Genomic DNA, 18,318 nt, shown 5'->3' with positions numbered 1-18,318 from the left:
GTCTTCACTATTTTAATCCCTATATGAGTTTCTGAAGGTGTATATAATCACTAAATAGTGTCACAGTACTGGAGAGGTTGAAAGTACCTGGTAGAGAGAGTTATTTGTTGTTTATTCTTTACATTTTCCTTTTTTTTTATATCGTGGAAGTGAAACGTGTGTGTGTGTGTGTGTGTGTGTTTGTGTGTGTGAAGGTATTTTCGCAGCATTCTCTTGCCCTCGGAAGTAGCCAGTTCTAAAATTGACCTCCCTGAAACTGCCTTTGTACTCTTTTGAAGTTTATTTTTTTTTATTTCATTCACGCCTTTTTGTTGTGAAGGGGAAATATTCTCTCTCTCTCTCTCTCTCTCTCTCTCTCTCTCTCTCTCTCTCTCTCTCTCTCGCTCTTTCTCCTCATCACTTTTCACAAATCAAAAACTCAAACCGTTTATTTTCTTTCCATTTTCGTTGTCATAACGTTAAAATTTCCACGGAATCCTAACATTTTATTCACATTCATATTTTTTCCAGTATAAAGTTTACTGGGAAAAGTAAAAAGAAAACAATCACAAGGGCTTAAATATTTTCCACATTCTTTTTTAAGGTTTATTGGTTATGGAAGAAAAAAACCCACACCTGCTCCATTTTAGGCCTACACATCCTACACACCTGAATATATTAAAGGTTTAGGCTTAGGCTGAGATAGGCCTGCATAGGTTTTTGTTTCTGGAGGAAGATGAATTGTAGAGCCGGAGTGTTAAAATTGCGAATGGGAAGGTGAAAGTTTGAGGTCGAGGTGGTGGTGTTGGTAGTGGTGATGGTGGTGGTGGTGGCGATGGTGGTGGTAGTGTTGGTGGTGGTAGTTTTGGTGATGGTGGTAGTGAATAGTGAGGTCATTGTCGTGGTGATGATGACAGTAGTGAATTTGATAATGATGATTGATGGTGGTGATGGTGATGATGGTGATGGTGGTGATGGTGGTGATGGTTGGTTTGGTGATTGTGAAGCGGGAAGTGTATCATTAGCATAGTATATGATTTTGATTACATTCCTCACTATTACATGTGGATATGATTAATTAATGTAATTTAACTGACAGTGACGAGGAAGAGGAGGAGAAACAGGAGGAGGAGGAGAAGGAGGAGGAGGAAGAGGAGGAGGAGGAAGAGGAGGAGGAGAATGAAGAGAAAGAAGAGGAATTGGAGATAGAAGAGAAGAAAGGGGTGTTAGGAGGAGAACAAAGGGGAAGAAGAGAAGGAAGTGGAAGAAGAGAAGGAAAAGGAGGAGGAAGAGGAAGAGGAGGAGAATGAGAACAGAAGAATGAAGAAGAAGAAAGAGAAAATGAATTAGAAGTAGAGGAGAAAGGATGGGTGTGAGAAGGAGAACAAGGGAGAAGAAGAGAAGGAGGAGGAGGAGGAGGAGGAGGAGGAGGAGGAGGAGGAGGAGGAATGAGGTAAATCAGTTAAGCTAAAGGCAAAGGCAGCGCAGTGCATTGTGGGAGGCAAGACAGGCGTTTCAAATGGGGAATTGTTGTGTATTAAATTGTTGGCGAAGTGGTGGTGGTGGTGGTGGTGGTGGAGGCATTCATATCACGGCTTAAGATTGCTGGCTCAGTGGTGGTGATTGTGGTGGTGATTGTGGTGGATTGTGGTGGATATGAGTTGGGTTAAAGCTTATAAATGTTGATACCGTTTATTCAAGTGGTGATTGTGGTGGTGGTGGTGGTGGTGATGCATTAAGGTGTGTGAATTAAGTCTTAAATGGTGTTGAGAGGGGCTGAGAATGTGGTAATAATTTTTGGTGTTGATTTGGTGATGAGTGAATGCCTTAGGCTGCTGAAAACATGCTGGTGATGATGGTGATGATATTAGTAGTGGTTATGGTGGTGGTGGTGATGCAGTAGTATGTGTGAAGTGAATGGTGATGACTGATGTTGAAAATGTGGCTGAATGTGGGCTGGGTGTTGTAGTAATGTGGTGAAGGATATAGTGGTGTGTTTGGCATGTGGTGGTGGTGGTGGTGATGATCGTGGCTAATAGGTGGTGTAGTAGTGGTGTGGTGAGTGTGGTTAGGAATGTGGTGAAATGAGAAACGTCAAAAATTTTCCTCTTCTCTTTTCCCTCTCACATTCTGTCTGTCTGCTGCCACGCCCAGACTCTCCCGCGCCTTTTTAATGACCTCTCCCACTCTCTCTCTCTCTCTCTCTCTCTCTCTCTCTCTCTCTCTCTCTCTCTCTCTCTCTCTCTCTCGTGATTACTTGCTCCCTGGACGGTAACTTTCTCTCCTACGGCTGCGAGGGAGGTAGTCGTTTGCTCTCTCTCTCTCTCTCTCTCTCTCTCTCTCTCTCTCTCTCTCTCTCTCTCTCTCTCTCTCTCTCCCCTCCACCTCAATGTTCCTTTATTAACTAAGGGAACAAGGAAAACTGCTCAGTAAACTTGTCTTCTATGTACATGGTTGCCACACGCATTGCTAAAAGTACATCGTTTTTCGTGGTGGTGGTGGTGGTTGTGGTGTTAGTGGTGGTGGGTGTGTGAAGTTACTCTCCTCCGTTTTCTTTATTTGGTGGTGTGTGGTGGTCATTATGGTGGTGGTTGTAGTAGTGGTGGTGATGGTGCTAGTATTGGATGTGTGTTTCGCCTGCAGTTTGGTGGTGATGGTGGTGGTGGTGGTGAATGAGTAACGAATGTGGTGTTGATGCTCTTGGTTGTGTTTGGTGGTGATGGTGTAATGGAAAATTCATAATAGTTGTCCTGATGATGAAATGGTAGTAGTAGTAGTAGTAGTAGTAGTAGTAGTAGTAGTGATATGGTTGAAGTTGCAGTAGTAGTGATAGTAATAGTTGTAATAATTGTAGTAATATGGTAGTAGTTACAGTAGTAATGATAGTAGTAGTAGTAGTAGTAGCAGTAGCAATAGTAGTGATATGGTAGTAATAGTGGTAGTAGTGATGGTAATAGTAGTAATAGCAGTAGAGGTATGGAAGTTGTAGCGGTAGTATTAGCAGTAGTGATAGTAGTAGTAACAGTAGCAGTGATAGTAATAGTAGCAATAATAGTCATAGTGATCCATGCAACACACACCACACTATCATATACACCAGTCATATGTTTTGTTTCCTGTATACATGGCTGGCATTTTTACGCCCCAAATGCTTCACTATAAAACATTAAATAGTTTGTGTTTCCATTTATATATTTTGTGTCCCAGAATAGGATAAAAATACCTCACGTTTCCGGAATAGTTGTATAATAGCTTGACTGGCACACAAAAAGAACATAATGGAAAATACGACCAGAAAAATAAATAATTGTTCCCGTCAATTTAGAGAGTATTAGCAAAAAAAAAGGAATATTTATTACGAGAAATGTCAACGTGTCTATGTCTGTCAGTATGAGGGAGGAGTCGTATGATAGAAAATGATAATAGAAAGAATACTTGAAAATACGTGAATAAAATAATGAATAAATTGATAACTCTTTACATGAATTTAAATTTTTATTCAATATCAATAAAGTAGAGTATGTATTGTCATCAAAAAAGTCTGCATGCTTACCCAACTCTATTTACAATTATGAAAATGTTTAAATGCCTTCCTCTCCTCTAAACTATATAGAAAATATTGTTTATCACCAATATTAAAAGTCTAACTCATTTGCTATCCCCATTTATTATTTCTCTCTGAACTATAATGAAAACAAAAAATATTTATGAAAATGTTTAAATCCTTCCCTCTCCTCTAAAATATAAACAAAATCACTTACTACCAACATGAACAGTCTGTCTAACTCATTTCCTTTCCCCATTTATTCTTTCTATCTGAACTATAATGAAAATGTTTAAATCCTTTGTCTCCTCTAACCTATACTATAAAATAATCGCTTACTACTAACATGAATAGTCTCTTTAAGTCATTTAACCATTTCTCCATTTATTCTTTCTACCTACAGGGAAAAAGTCAGAGCTCACAATGATGCGTGCTTGCAGAAACGCTATCCTTCTTATTAGTGCCTCCCCCTTTACCTCTCCCACCTGTGAATGACGCACACACATTTTAATGAGAACAAAAATCTTTACCGTTTTCTATAAAGCCTTCTTATTTATACCTATCTTTCAAACAGGTGATAAAAACAAACATATTTTACTATTATTATAAATGTCTTATGTCTACATTCTAAATTATAACGAAAAAAAAAGCAAGTTTGTACATGTTTGCCCATCCTTATCACGTACTTAACCCCTTCAGCACCATGACTCATTTCCATATTCATTGTGGTTACTATTTGGTGATTTTATACAGCTTCAGAAATTTATGTGGGGATTAGAATAGTGAAGACTCTGGCCAGTAATCTTCAGACCTCCATAGACCCTTCCTAATGTCAATAAAATGGTCTGATCGTACACAAATCTTAAGGTAAAAGAATAAACAGTGGAAATGAGTGAAGGAATGAAATAATTGAAAGAAAAAATAGTTATGCATATTTTTCCCATAAGATTACATTGAATAAGCAAGTTTATTTGAATTTCCGTGTCCTGCATATTGTATTCGTGAAAATTGTATTGTATTCATATCAAGATTTGAATATTGAATGCTAGCGTTATTGGTGTATGCATAATGGTGGTGACTGGGTGTCGGTGGTGAGTGGTGACCGGTGAGTGGTGGTGGTGACAGTAGTAAAGTACGGTGATACTGGTTAATGGTGTTGGGTGGTGGTACAAATGGTGATGTGTTTGTTTCCCGGCGTGTTTTCATTAGTGGTGATGGTGCGGGTTGGTGATGGTGGCGGGGTAATGTTGGTGATCAGTTGATTGGTGTTGAGTGGAAACGAGTGGTGTTGTTATTGGTGTTAGTGTCATGATGGGTTATATTTGCAAGTTTGTGTTCCGTTTTACTGGTGTTTGTATTGATGGTGGTAGTGGTGGTGATGGTGGTGGTGGTGTTGGAGCAAAGAGATGATACAGTAAAAAAATGGTATTATTATTATTATTATTATTATTATTATTATTATTATTATTATTATTGGTGATGATGGTGGTGGTGGTGATGGTGGTGGTGGTGTTGAGCAATAAGAGAGAGATGATGTAGTGTAAGTGGTGTTTTTTTTGTTTTACTGGTGTTGATAGAGGAAAGGTGTTAGAAGCAGTAGTACTAGTAATAGTAGTAGTAATAGTAGTAGTAGTAGTAGTAGTAGTAGTAGTAGTAGTAGTAGTAGTAGTAGTAGTAGTAGTAGTGTTTTGGTAGTGGTGTTGATCATAATGGTGTTGGCAATGTTGTTAGTGGTATCGACTGTACTGTAGCCTAAAACACACCACAAGCACCAGGGCTAGTGAGTGTGGTGCTGGTGGTAGTGGTGGTAGTGGTGGTGGTGTTGTGCCAGTGATCGAAATAGTTATGAAGTTCAAAGGTCCATGTTGCAGGTTTCGACTCCCTGCCTCGTTGCTTCATTGTTTCACTGGTTTGCTAATCCGTTGCTCCTGTGTGTGTGTGTGTTGAAAATGATCCTTGTCTCAGCTTCATGTCTATTCACACACACACACACACACACACACTGTTGCATCGCTTCAATACTTACTTAATGCTTTGTTATCTCACTGTTCCATCACATTACCCGTTACTACACCATTTTGTCGCATTACAAGGAATATTACCTTCTGCTCCATCGCATCCTGGCTCAATATCAAAGCTCCAATCCCAGCCAACACACACACACTGATGGCTCGCTTCAGTACTGCCTCTCAGTACTATGTTACCTCACCTCTCATCGCGTAATTCACGACTACAATCATTCCTCACGATACACACACTATAACTATTTACTCCAGTGATTCCTGACTCAGTTTCAAAGCACCAATTGCAAACTCGCACACACACACACACACACACACACACACACACAGGGCCCGCATTCATTGGCACTTTGCTCTCTCACCACAACAAATTTTTCAAGGCCACAGAGACAGCTAGCCTTATCCTCAAGACAGTTTCTACTTTCAATTAACCAATAATCTTGCTAATCCATCACTAGAACCATGTAAATGCCCCTAAAAACACGAGTATCTTCAACTAGAGCCTTTGGAAAGTAGTGATGGTGAGAGAGCACCCCGTTTCACAATACAAGCCCAGATCTCACTCCATCAACGCTCCAGTACTTAATGCTCGGCTGTTATACTCCCGCCCTCATTGAGTCTCCCGGCAGGCAAACCCGAAACACATCACCGCGTATCGCACAGTGCCTTGCTGGATGTGCGGCGGGAGGCTGTGAGGCGAGGCGGCGAGGCTAGGCTGCCCTTGATAAACCATTCGCTCTCACACTAAGATCAATCCTGCCCCATCACTGCCTCGTCCTAACTCACTCGAAATGAAGCCAACCCCAGGCTAGCTAAACCTCTAATAACCGCCGGACCGTGAGAGAGAGAGAGAGAGAGAGAGAGAGAGAGAGAGAGAGTTAGCTCGACGCACGTGCAGTTGAGCACAGACTGTTGTAATTATAATCTTTGAGGCTCACATTAGTACACTCCACTTCTCCCTCTCTCTCTCTCTCTCTCTCTCTCTCTCTCTCTCTCTCTCTCTCTCTCTCTCTCTCTCTGGTTCGGTAACACATGTGCTACTTTACTACTACCGCATTCTCCTCCCTCCTCCTCCTCCTCCTCCTCCTCCTCCTCCTCCTCCTGCCCCTCTCCCAGACCAGACAGAGAAACAGACAGACAGACAGAGAAACAGACCAGAAAACACAAACAGACAGACCCATTAAACAAAAGCCCAGACAGTTTTTTTTTTTTATTTGGATTTATTTACATACTCTGGCATTCCACCACCACCACCACCACCACCACCACCACCACCACCACTACTATTCTTGTTTGTTGTTGTTGTTGTTGTTGTTGTGGTGGTGGTGGTGGTGAACGCGTGAATCCGTATTTCCTGCGAAAGCCAAACACACACACACACACACACACACACACACACACACACACACACACACACGTTGACGCACACGCAATCCCATCAGCTTTGTTGTGTACCTTCCCGGAATATCCACTAAATAAGCTGAAGGAACCACGCACACACACACACACACACACACACACACACACACACACACACACACACACACACACACACACACACACACACACACACACACAGAGAGAGAGAGAGAGAGAGAGAGAGAGACAGAGAGAGAGAGAGAGAATCAAACAGTGAGTGAATCTTTAAAGTCCTGAACGAGTGAGAAAATAACGACACACACACACACACACACACACACACACACACACACACACACACACACACGCATAATGAGTTAATCACGACTCACTCACATCATTAAACATTACCCACAATGCACCAAACCCCAGGAATACATCAAGATTACATTTAATATTCTCGTCCACCTAACCCACCCAACCCACACGATCCTAACCCACCTCTAACCCACCCCAAACTTAACCCACCTATGCATTTCAACTCGGATTTACATAAGCATCTTCATGAACCCAAATTATCATCGGAATGGTCCTTGTTTGAACTATTGCATAATTTAGAGTCTCACAAAGGGATCAGAGAGGAGTCTTCAGGTAAAAGGGATGACTTAAATAGGAAGTCTCAGGTGTAAAGCTCTCCAGGTGTGAAAGTAAGTGTTGCAAGGTGTTCTGGTGTTCAGGTGTTGGATGTTCATGTCTTGTGAGTCTGTGGTTGTTTAGGTAAGGTGAGAAATTTGTGTTTTTGTGATGGTTTTTTATGATTTTTAATGTTATTTTGGAAGTTAAAGTGAGGTTGTGTTTCTCTCTCTCTCTCTCTCTCTCTCTCTCTCTCTCTCTCTCTCTCTCTCTCTCTCTCTCTCTCTCTCTCTCTCTCTCTCTCTTTTAAATCATATACTTTTACTAATTATTAACTTCTCATGTCCATTATTCTCCTTTCTTTATTCCTTCCTTCCTAGAACAAGAGCAGAGAGGGCGGGAGAGAATGAGGGAAGAGGAAAAAAAGGAGAGAATAAATGGAATAATAGATAGAGGTGGAAGAAGAGGAAGTAAGAAGGACGAGTAGAATGAAGAAAAAAGTAGAAACTAGAGAAGAGGAAAGAAATAAAGAACAGAAGAAGAGAGAGAGATAGAGAAGAAAAAATGAAAGATAGAAAGACAGAGAGGGAAGAAGATAAAGGAAAAAATAGAAGTAACAAAAGGAAACGGAGGAGAAAGGAAAGATGGAAGAAATAAAAAGAAAAACTTAAATAAATAGGTAGAAAATCAGAGAGAGAGAGAGAGAGAGAGAGAGAGAGAGAGAGAGAGAGAGAGGAGGGAATATTTCAAAGCCCTACTGTGAAAGTTACCGCAGTTTAGAGGGAGTTGGCTGAACATCCGGAGAGAGAGAGAGAGAGAGAGAGAGAGAGAGAGAGAGAGAGAGAGCATTATTAAAGTAAACAAACAAGAGCCTCTCCTTTGTTTATGCATATTGGCTGATGAATCTTTTCTTAACCAATCAGGCTGTTACTCTCCTCCTCCTCCTCCTCCTCCTCCTCCTCCTCCTCTCTCTCTCCTCTCTCTCTCTCTCTCTCTCTCTCTCTCTCTCTCTCTCTCTCTCTCTCTAACTCTCTCTCTCTCACATAAATCACACACACACACACACACACACACACACACACACACACACACACACACACACACACACACACACACACACACAGCCGGCGCAAGGAAACAAACACAATTAATCCAAAGCAAACACGAGCCAACCCAACAAACTGAACGAAATGTGACAAAATTAATGCAAATAAAACAACGACATCTGGCGAACCGTTTTGGAATTTTACCGCCACATATTAATTCTGACCCTCCTACTCCACCTCCTACTCCTCCTCTTTCTCCTTCTCCTCCTCCACCTCCTCCTCTTCTTATTATTATTCTTGTTCTTGTTCTTCTTTTTCCTTTTCCTCTTTTCTTTCTTTTCTTCTTTATTTTCTTCTTCTTCCTTCTCTCCTTTTTTGCTTGCGTTTTTTTTCGTCTCCTTCTCCTTCTACCTCTCCTCTCTTCCTTTCTTTTCCATCTATCTCCTTTCACGATTTTTATTTTCATTCCTTTTCCTCTCTCTCTCTCTCTCTCTCTCTCTCTCTCTCTCTCTCTCTCTCTCTCTCTCTCTCTCTCTCTCTCTCTCTCTCTCTCTTCTTTCTTACTTTTCTCCTCTCGTAACTCTTTCCAGTCTTGTTTCCCTCTCTCTCTCTCTCACTTCCTTATCTTTTATCCGCTTCATCATCATCTTTTCCTCTTCGTTCTGTAATTATCCCGAATCTCTCCTCTTGCCTCCCTCTTTTCCTCCACTCTCTTGCCTTCCTCTCTTCCTCCATTCTCCCATCCCTTCCTCTCTCCTACCCCCTCCCGCCAGTCGAGACACACACAACCCCAAACGTCCTTTTAAATATGGATCACGTTAAAAATCTCATCCTTATGCAATATTTGTCTTGTTTTTAAAAGGCAAATACCCTGAGATGAAAGGCGGCTTGGTGTTTTAATGTTTTAATTCTAGTCTGCCTGAGTGTTGACGCGTGTGGAAGCAGAAACGTTAAATGCGCGAGGATCTTCACGTGAGACGAGGGTGAGGTGGGTGAAAAATGATGCTTGCAAAATTGGGTAGAGAAAAATTTTTAACTCTCGATACTGTCACGCTTTTTATTTGCCATGATTTTTTGGGTATGATGAGACGATTTCATTTGCATTAGGAAAGATCTATGGAGGGTAGGAGATTAATGGCCAAAGTCTTTACTATGCTAATCCCAACATGTGTTTCTGAAGCTGTATAAAATCGCCATATAGTAAGTAAGCAGAGTGAATATGAAAACGCGTCCTGGTACTGGAAGGGTCAAGGGGAGGTAGTGTTTTTTAAAAGTGTTTTCAAATTTTTAGCCTTTTTTTTAATCATTTGTCATTTTTTAATAGTGGGGCCTTTTTTAAATCATGGGCCTTTTTCTAATCAGGTTTTTTTTTTATTATATTTTTGTTACCCTTGGCTGGCTTCCTCTCCTGCATTAAAAAGAGAGAGAGAGAGAGAGAGAGAGAGAGAGAGAGAGAGAGAGCGCCTTTCACCACCTACCTGACACCCGTGCATGTTTTATACGCGTGGCGACAGCTTGCCAAACTCACTTTCTTATTCTTAGTGTGAAAGACGAGTGGTGAAATTGTTAGATGTATTTCCATTTGCTTTGTTTTCTGGCGATGTTCGGATCCTGCTGTCTTTACTCTGTGTGTGTGTGTGTGTGTGTGTGTGTGTGTGTGTGTGTGTGTGTGTGTGTGTGTGTGTGTGTGTCTTTATCTCTGTGTTTTTCTCTGTATATGATTTTTTTGTCTTTTTCGTGTCTCTCTCTCTCTCTCTCTCTCTCTCTCTCTCTCTCTCTCTCTCTCTCTCTCTCTCTCTCTCTCTCTCTCTCTCTCTCTCTCTCTCTCTCTCTCTCTCATTTTTTATATCATTATTTAAACCACAGCATTTCTTTTACTTTTTCTTTACCTTCCTATTTATTATTTTATTCCTTTCATCATATTTATCTTATTTCCTTTTTTTAGTAATTTTCTGCTAACTCTTAATTTTCTTTCTCTTTTTGGTCTTCATTCTTATTTTTACATTTTTAAGAATAATCTGTCAATAGAAGCATTTATGTGTCGTTTCTTTCATAATGTCAATGTTATTCTGTATATATATTTTTGTAATGATATTTTACTCATTTTTATTCGTTTTAATTATTTCTTCTGTCATGTCATTTTTTTTTATCACTCACGTTATTTTTGTTAACATATTTTTATTATGTTTTTCCTTTTTATTGTTTTTTTTTATTTATTACTTCATTTATTGCATTTTTTATCACTCATGTTTATTTTGTTAACCATATACGTTTTTTTTTTTTGCTTATTTTTATTGATTTTTTTTCTACCTTATCGTTCATATCATTTTTATCACTCATTTTTATTTGCTTATCGTATTATTTTCGTGATGATTTTCTACCTTAACAGATTTTTTTTTTTTGTAAAGATTTTTGGCTCACCTTTATTTTCTTCTGTTTACATTTTCAATTCATGTCATTTTTATCACTCATTTCTATTTGTTCACCATAATTATTTTTTCTATGATATTCTGCCCATTTTTATTGATTCTATTTACCTCTTCATTCATGTCATTATCATCAGTCAAGTTTATATGTTTGCCATTTTTCAGTGACCAATTTGTCACGATTATAATCTCTGAGAGTCGATCACTGGTGGTATATGTGTGTGTGTGTGTGTGTGTGTGTGTGTGTGTGTGTGTGTGTGTGTGTGTGTTTCCGTCACTGCTGAACGCGACTTTAAGCTCCCCATTGCAATAACAACAACTACCATTACCATTGATTCCACTTGATGTGTTCCCGTCACCTATGCCCCCACCACCACCACCACCACCACCACCACCAGCACCACCAGCACTAGTAGGCAATGTAATTCTCCCTTCCATTATATTGCAATCCCTCGCTGTTGCTGTAAAATAATCACGATAAACAAAAAATATAGTTTTAGTCTCTGTTTTTCTTTTTACTCCTTTTTTTTTCATCTACCCTCGTATCCACTCGTGGGTGATGGTAACTGCAATAATGGTAGTAGTAATGGCGAGGTGGATCGTTGCTAATATTGTCGTAAAGTAGAAGATTGTCGTGTATTTGGTATTTGAATTCCTAGTCTTGTTTTGATCTTTTTATCTACTCTTTTTTTTTTTTTGGACATTTTATTTCCTTTTTGTTTATGTTGTGTGGTTGTGATGTGTTTGTTTATGGATGTCTCTGTCTCTCTGTTTTTTCTGTTTCTTTCTCTGTCTCTGTCTGTCTGTTTGTTTGTCTCTCTCTCTCTCTTTCTGTTTCTCTTTCTGTCTGTCTCTTTCTGTCTCTCTCTCTCTCTCTCTCTCTCTCTCTCTCTCTCTCTCTCTCTCTCTCTCTCTCTCTCTCTCTCTCTCTCTCTCTCTCTCTCTCTCTCTCTCTCTCTCTCTCTCTCTCTCTCTCTCGCTATTCTCAAAAATCATCCTCTGCATTTTTTTCTCTACACTTTCCTCTTCATTATTTTCCTTTTCCTCCACTTCCTGTTCCTTTTCCTTTTTTAGTTTTTTCTTTCTCCATCTCTTCTGTGAACTAATTTTGCTTTCTCCACCTCCACTTTCTCTTTGTTTTCTTTTTTGTGTAATTCTTTTTCACTTTTGTCTTTCTCTCTCTCTTTCTCTCTGTCTCTCTCTTTCTCTCTCTCTCTCTCTCTTTCCATTTCAGTTTTCCTCTCTCCCATCTTCGCTTTCTCCTCTTTTTGTCATTTTGTTTTCATTTTTCTTATTTCTTTTTACCATTTCTCTCTCAATATCAGTGATACAGATTTGCCTTTATGTATTTTCAGATATGTATTTTATTTCAGGTTTATTTTTCTTCTTTTCTTCATTTTTTATTAGTTTTTCTTTTGGATTTCTACTTTTTCATTCATTTATGCTTTTGTTTCAGTGTTCATAGATTTTTTGGGTTAAGTTTTAGTCCTTTTCAACTGCATTTTTTAAACATTTCTATTTTGCTTTTTAGATTTAAATTTATATGTCTTTGTTGGTAACGATTCTGTCCCCGTGCATTTAAATTGTATTCGTTATTCAGTTACGCTTTTACCGTTGTCTTTGTTGAAGCTGTAGTAGTAGTAGTAGTGGTAGTAGTAGTAGTAGTAGTAGTAGTAGTAGTTGTTGTTATTGTTGTTGTTTCCTCCGTATGTTTTAGTCACGAAGAATTTGATCAAGCTTTCTCCGTTAATCTCTTTTGGTCAACCTCATTTAAATTTCATAATCCTTTACCTTCTTCTTCTCTTCTTTCCCATATTCTCTTTTCATGTTTTCTAATCCTATTTTTCGATGCATGAATTAAGTATCGCATTATTATCTTTCGCAACCTTTAATTAATCTTCTTTTTTTGTAGCCAATCTCTTTTGGTGAACCTTCTTTACACTTCTAAAAACCACTCGCATTTTTTAGCATATTCTTAAGTAACGATTTCCTCCTCCTCCTCCTGCTGCTCCTCTTCCTCTTCTTTTTCCTCTTCCTCCTACTCTTCTTCCTCTTTCTCTTCCTCCTTTAAAGACAACACAGAAGACGCTTATCCACTCTCTCTTTTCCAAGACAAAAATGCAATACAGAAGGTAAACAAGCAAGACACGTACATTCACATACCTTCACACCTCATTTCCCGGCAGATGTGTGTGTGTGTGTGTGTGTGTGTGTGTGTGTGTGTGTGTGTGTGTGTGTGTGTGTGTGTGTGTGTGTGTGTGTGTGTGTGTGTGTGTGTGTGTGTGTGTGTGTGTGTGTGTGTGTGTGTGTGTGTGTGTGTGTGTGTGTGTGTGAATGTGAAGATGGTATCCTTCTGTATTCTCAAACACTGACACACATACACAAACACACACACCCAGGCACACACACACAAACACACACACACACACACACACACACACACACACACACACACACACACACACACACGTACATTTTTCAGTATGAATGCACTGCAATTCTAATAAATTGTATATTATTATTATTATTATTATTATTATTATTATTATTATTATTATTATTACACACACACACACACACACACACACACACACACACACACACACACACACACACACACACACACACACACACACACACACGAATACACACACATTTTGCATAAAACACCTAAAATCACATAAACAATCTCACATCTCAACACTAAACACACAACCTAACCTAACCTTAACCTAACCTAACCTAACCAAACCATCACCTCACAAGTTCACGAGGCCACCAAAAAGTATACGCTTAATATGATCAGCAGTGCAGTGTCTGTGGCTGTGAGACCAAAGGGTGAGGGAAGGGTGTGTGTTGTGGCGGTCTGCTGGTAGCTTTAGGTAATCTTGTTTTCGGTAGGGTCGAGAGAAGCTGTTGGAAGGACGCCCTCATGTGAGACTGGGACGAGGAAGATGAAAAGGAGGAGGAGGAGGGGGAGAGGGGAAGGAGATAGAGGAGGGGGAAAGAAGTAAAAGTGTAGGAAAGCAAAGGATGCAGAAGACAGGAGGGAAGGAAGTTGCAGAGAGAGAGAGAGAGAGAGAGAGAGAATGAGAGTGAGAGAGGTACCTAATGCCAGGGTGCAGCTGAGATTAGAGGAATAGATTAAAAGAGTGATCCACGCAGTCGGCAAGCAGGGACGCGTGTGTTGTACAGGGAGATGAAGGGATTGTGTAAATTAGCAAGAGGGTGGCTAGGAATGTTGCTGAATTAGTTTGATGTGAAGAAGAAGAAAATGTCCGACACGAGGAACTGAATACATGAATAAAGAAAGAGAAGGAGGAGGAGGAAGAGTAGAAGGGGGTAGGGGTATTAGACAGAAGGGTAATGCAATTAAAGGATACCGGGTTAATTGTAGCGAAGTAAATACAACCTTTGTGAGGAGAAATTAGAAATAGACGAAGGATGTGAATAAGTTAAGGGAGGTTTAAAAGGACAGCTTTTTTTTTTTTTTTAATAGATGAAAATTTGTAATGATGAAAGTGATTAATTTTTCTGAAGTTGATTGATGAAAGACTTTGCGTTAGATGTTGGTTATTGAATATGTCCATAAAAAAAAAAACATGTTTATGATGAAAGAAAGAGAAGAAAAGTTTAATAATGAATCAAGTGTTACGTTCACCAAATGTTAAAATAAATAAGAGATTGGAGTGCAAGAAAAATAAAGTATGATTAAATTAGTTTGGATTATATAAATGCAGATGAATGTTGCAGAATATACGATAATTATAAACTTGAGGAAAAATATATGAACTTTGTGAAAACTCATATTAGCGAGCTGGATAAAAGAAAACTGGAATTTAAATGAAAAAGACAGAAAAAAATGAAAATTACTTAACAAAATGAAAAATGAAAGAAGAAAATTATTAGAGAAAAAAAACTAAGAAAATAAAAAAGAAAAGATTGAAGGCAGAAAAACTCAAATTAACAAACAAAAGAGATGAGAGAAGAAAAATAATAGAAAGATAAAAGTAAAGAAAACTAAAAAGAAAAGATTGAAAAAAAAAATTAACAAACGAAAAAGATGAAAGAAGAAAATTAATAGAAATGAAAAGAAAACGAAAAAAAGAAAAGCATAAAGAGAACAAAACTAAAATTAACAAACCGAAAAGATAAAAGGAAGAACACTAATAGAAAAATAAAGCCAAAGAAAACGAAAAAAGAAAAGAATGAAAAGAAAAAAGAACTAAAAATAACAAACGAAAAACATGAAAGAAAAAAAAATAACAGAAAATAAAGTAAAAAAAAAAGAAAAGATTGAAAAGAACAAAGCTGAAAATAATAAACAAAAAAAGACGAAAAAAAAAAATTAAACGTGAAAAAAAAATAAAAGAAACCAAACTGAACTTAACACAAACGAAAAACACGAATAAATAATAAAAAAAAAACAATGAAACGTAAAAGAAAAAAACTAAATACCAAAAAACAAACTTAAAAGAACAAGGAAAACCAACACGAGGGAGTAAGATGACCTAGACACAGGTAACACAGGTAAGGCAGACGAACAGACGAAGAGACGAAGAGAGACGTAACAAATAGCAATGTAAATGGATACACATTAAGAAGGAAAGTTAAGAAAGTGAAATAACAAGGCCGAGGAAAGAGGGAAACTTTTGCCTGATGAGACTGAAGTTGAAAATAGCAAGAAAAGTTTGAAATGCCCCCAAAGTCCATTATTTTTCTTTTTGGGAAGGGAGGAAGAGGAGGAAGGGGAGGAGGGGAACCTGAGTAAGAGAGGGAGAGATAAAAGGAGAGGTGAGGGAGGGGTAATGGAGGGAATACGAAGGAAAAATGAATAATGATTGGATCTACATTACGAGTGACATTTTCATTACGTTCCTGACAGACTTAGATCATGATTAAAGGACGGAATATTGGCGTGGATGCGCAGGTTTGTGGGAGAAAACGCTAAACGTGATAAGAAATGTGTTTTTGTGTGTGTGTGTGAGTGTGTAGGCGTGAGTGTGTGTGTGTGTGTGTGTGTGTGGATGTGTCTAGAGTAAGTGGTAATGATGTAACTTAATTGTGATGGGAGTCAGTGAAGTGAGTTAAGTGGGTGAGTCGTGTTAAGTGTTAAGTAAGAGGGGTGGTGTAAGTAAGTAAGTGTTTTTAAGTGTGCGGTGAGGACAAGTTGAAATAAAATGAAGGAAAGTAGGTTTATTTTATGTTTGTAAGTTGGTTTGTCCTTGTGTATGTGTATCAGAGAGAGAGAGAGAGAGAGAGAGAGAGAGAGACTAACATTTCCGTGCCTATGAATACCAAATACCACAACTAACACACACACACACACACACACACACACACACACACACACACACACACACACAAACACTCCAAATAAACGCTAAGTCTCACAGGCAGAGGAAGCGTCTGTCATCACGATCAATTAACGTCTGTGACACCTGAGTTATTAACCAATCAGCGTCACCAATCACCTGCCCCAAACACACCTGGCACCTTTCTGTCCCCCCACCCCACCCACCCACCTCTCTCTCACCCACGCTTCGCCAAGGTAGGAAATACAAAAAATACAATGAATAGATTGGTCTCATGATTGGGAATAATTATAGATGTGATGGTTCTCTTAATGGTTCCGTGGTGTGATTTGGGTGTAATTGTGTGTCCGTGTGTCTGTGTGTCTGCGTGTATGTGTCTCTCTGTAATTTGAGTCTAATTTAACTAAAGGTATCCTAATCTAACCTAAGCTATCTTAAGGTGTAGTGATTTAAGGTATTTTAGCGTTACCTCTCTCTCTCTCTCTCTCTCTCTCTCTCTCTCTCGGTAACTTAATCCAGAACCTTAGTCTTCCTTTCAGTCGCGACCTTTCTCTGCCTTTCTCACCTCCAACCTTTCTCTCTCTCTCTCTCTCTCTCTCTCTCTCTCTCTCTCTCTCTCTCTCTGGCCCTTTCCTCATTAAGTATTGACCTTTCTCTCCATAAGCTTCTTTCCTCTTCATCCTTAACGTTGTTTTTTTTTTTCTTCCTCTTCGCTCGTGTCTCATTTTCTTTGGTCTTCGTTTTATTCCCTCCTTCTCTGTTTCCTCCTTTTATCGCCCGTTTTCTGTTTTCTAATAATACTTTTGTCTTTTTTAGTTTTCTTTTGTTTTGTCTCTTTGTCTGTTTATTGTTTTTTTTCTTATTTTCTTTAGTTTATTCTTTTCTTTATTATTTATTTCTCATTTTCTTGGTCATTTTATTTCCTTCATGTTTTTCTCTTTTTTATGTTTTTTTTTTCTCACTCTCTCTCTCTCTCTCTCTCTCTCTCTCTCTCTCTCTCTCTCTCTCTCTCTCTCTCTCTCTCTTTCTGCCTCTCTGTCTCTTTTTGTTACTGTCTCTATCAATGTCTTTCTCTGTGTCTGTCTGTCTGTCTCTGTCTCTCTCTCTCTCTCTCTCTCTCTCTCTCTCTCTCTCTCTCCCCTGTTCAGTAGCGAAGCATTAAGCAAGTTCCCAGGTCGCCAAGTGGCCGTTTCTTGCCGTGAAGGAGAGACGTTTCAAGGCGTGGGAAGCAAATAGAAGTGGTGATAAAACTTACCTCCACGCCTTAAGTGAACGTCCTGGGAATGATTCTTCACCTGAAACTTCTTTATCTTCTTTTACTCTTCCTTTATTCTTTATTTTTTTTTTATCTCCCTCTTTCCCTTTCTAGTTGTATTCCTTTTCTTATTTTCTATTATCACGGTTTTTCCTTTTTTTTTTTTTACATTTTTCTTTTATTAGTATTTATTTTATATCACTTCACTTCAAAACTTCAAATATTCTTTTTTTTTTTTTTTGATGGATTAATAGTAATTTTTTTTTTATATGTGTGTCTGTGTGCGAAAGTATGACTGGTGTGTATTTTCGGAAGGTCGCGTGTTCGGATCTCCGTAATCGTTGGCTCCGGGAACCTTTGTAAGGGCGCACGTATTAAAGTGAGGATTACATTGGCGTCTTTGTGAGCCGCAGCGACACACCTCCTCCCTCCACGGTGGCCAGGCCCGCACTGAGGGCCTCTCGCCGCCGCACTGTGTCCGCCCCATCCCCCCCTCCTCCTCACAAGCATCCCCCCGCCTTGTTCTCTCTCTCTCTCTCTCTCTCTCTCTCTCTCTCTCTCTCTCTCTCTCTCGTGGGAACAGTGAACATCATCTTCATTATTATTATTATTATTATTATTGGTATTGGTATTATTTCTCTTGTTGATAGTAGTAGTAGTAGTAGTAGTAGTAGTAGTAGTAGTATTAGTAGTGGTAATAGTGGTAGTAGTATTCATAATAATAATAATAGTAGTAGTGG

General features: G+C 39.0%; 1 protein-coding gene across 1 annotated transcript in view; it reads right to left on the bottom strand.

The window, feature by feature from the left end:
• LOC123503186 (neuroligin-2-like) overlaps window positions 1-18,024 on the bottom strand; it is a 156,561-nt gene extending 138,537 nt beyond the window's left edge. Inside the window, exon 1 of the mRNA XM_045252733.1 lies at window positions 17,579-18,024. The gene's annotated coding sequence lies outside the window, so the exon portion shown is untranslated. The remainder of the gene's footprint in view (window positions 1-17,578) is intronic.
• Between the last annotated feature and the right edge of the window lie 294 nt (window positions 18,025-18,318).

Source organism: Portunus trituberculatus, chromosome 13, assembly GCF_017591435.1.
Source record: "Portunus trituberculatus isolate SZX2019 chromosome 13, ASM1759143v1, whole genome shotgun sequence".
In the NCBI taxonomy this organism is placed as follows: Eukaryota; Metazoa; Arthropoda; class Malacostraca; order Decapoda; family Portunidae; genus Portunus; species Portunus trituberculatus.
The sequence above is the reverse complement of the archived record's forward strand: the minus strand, read 5'-3'. Positions and strand labels throughout refer to the sequence as shown.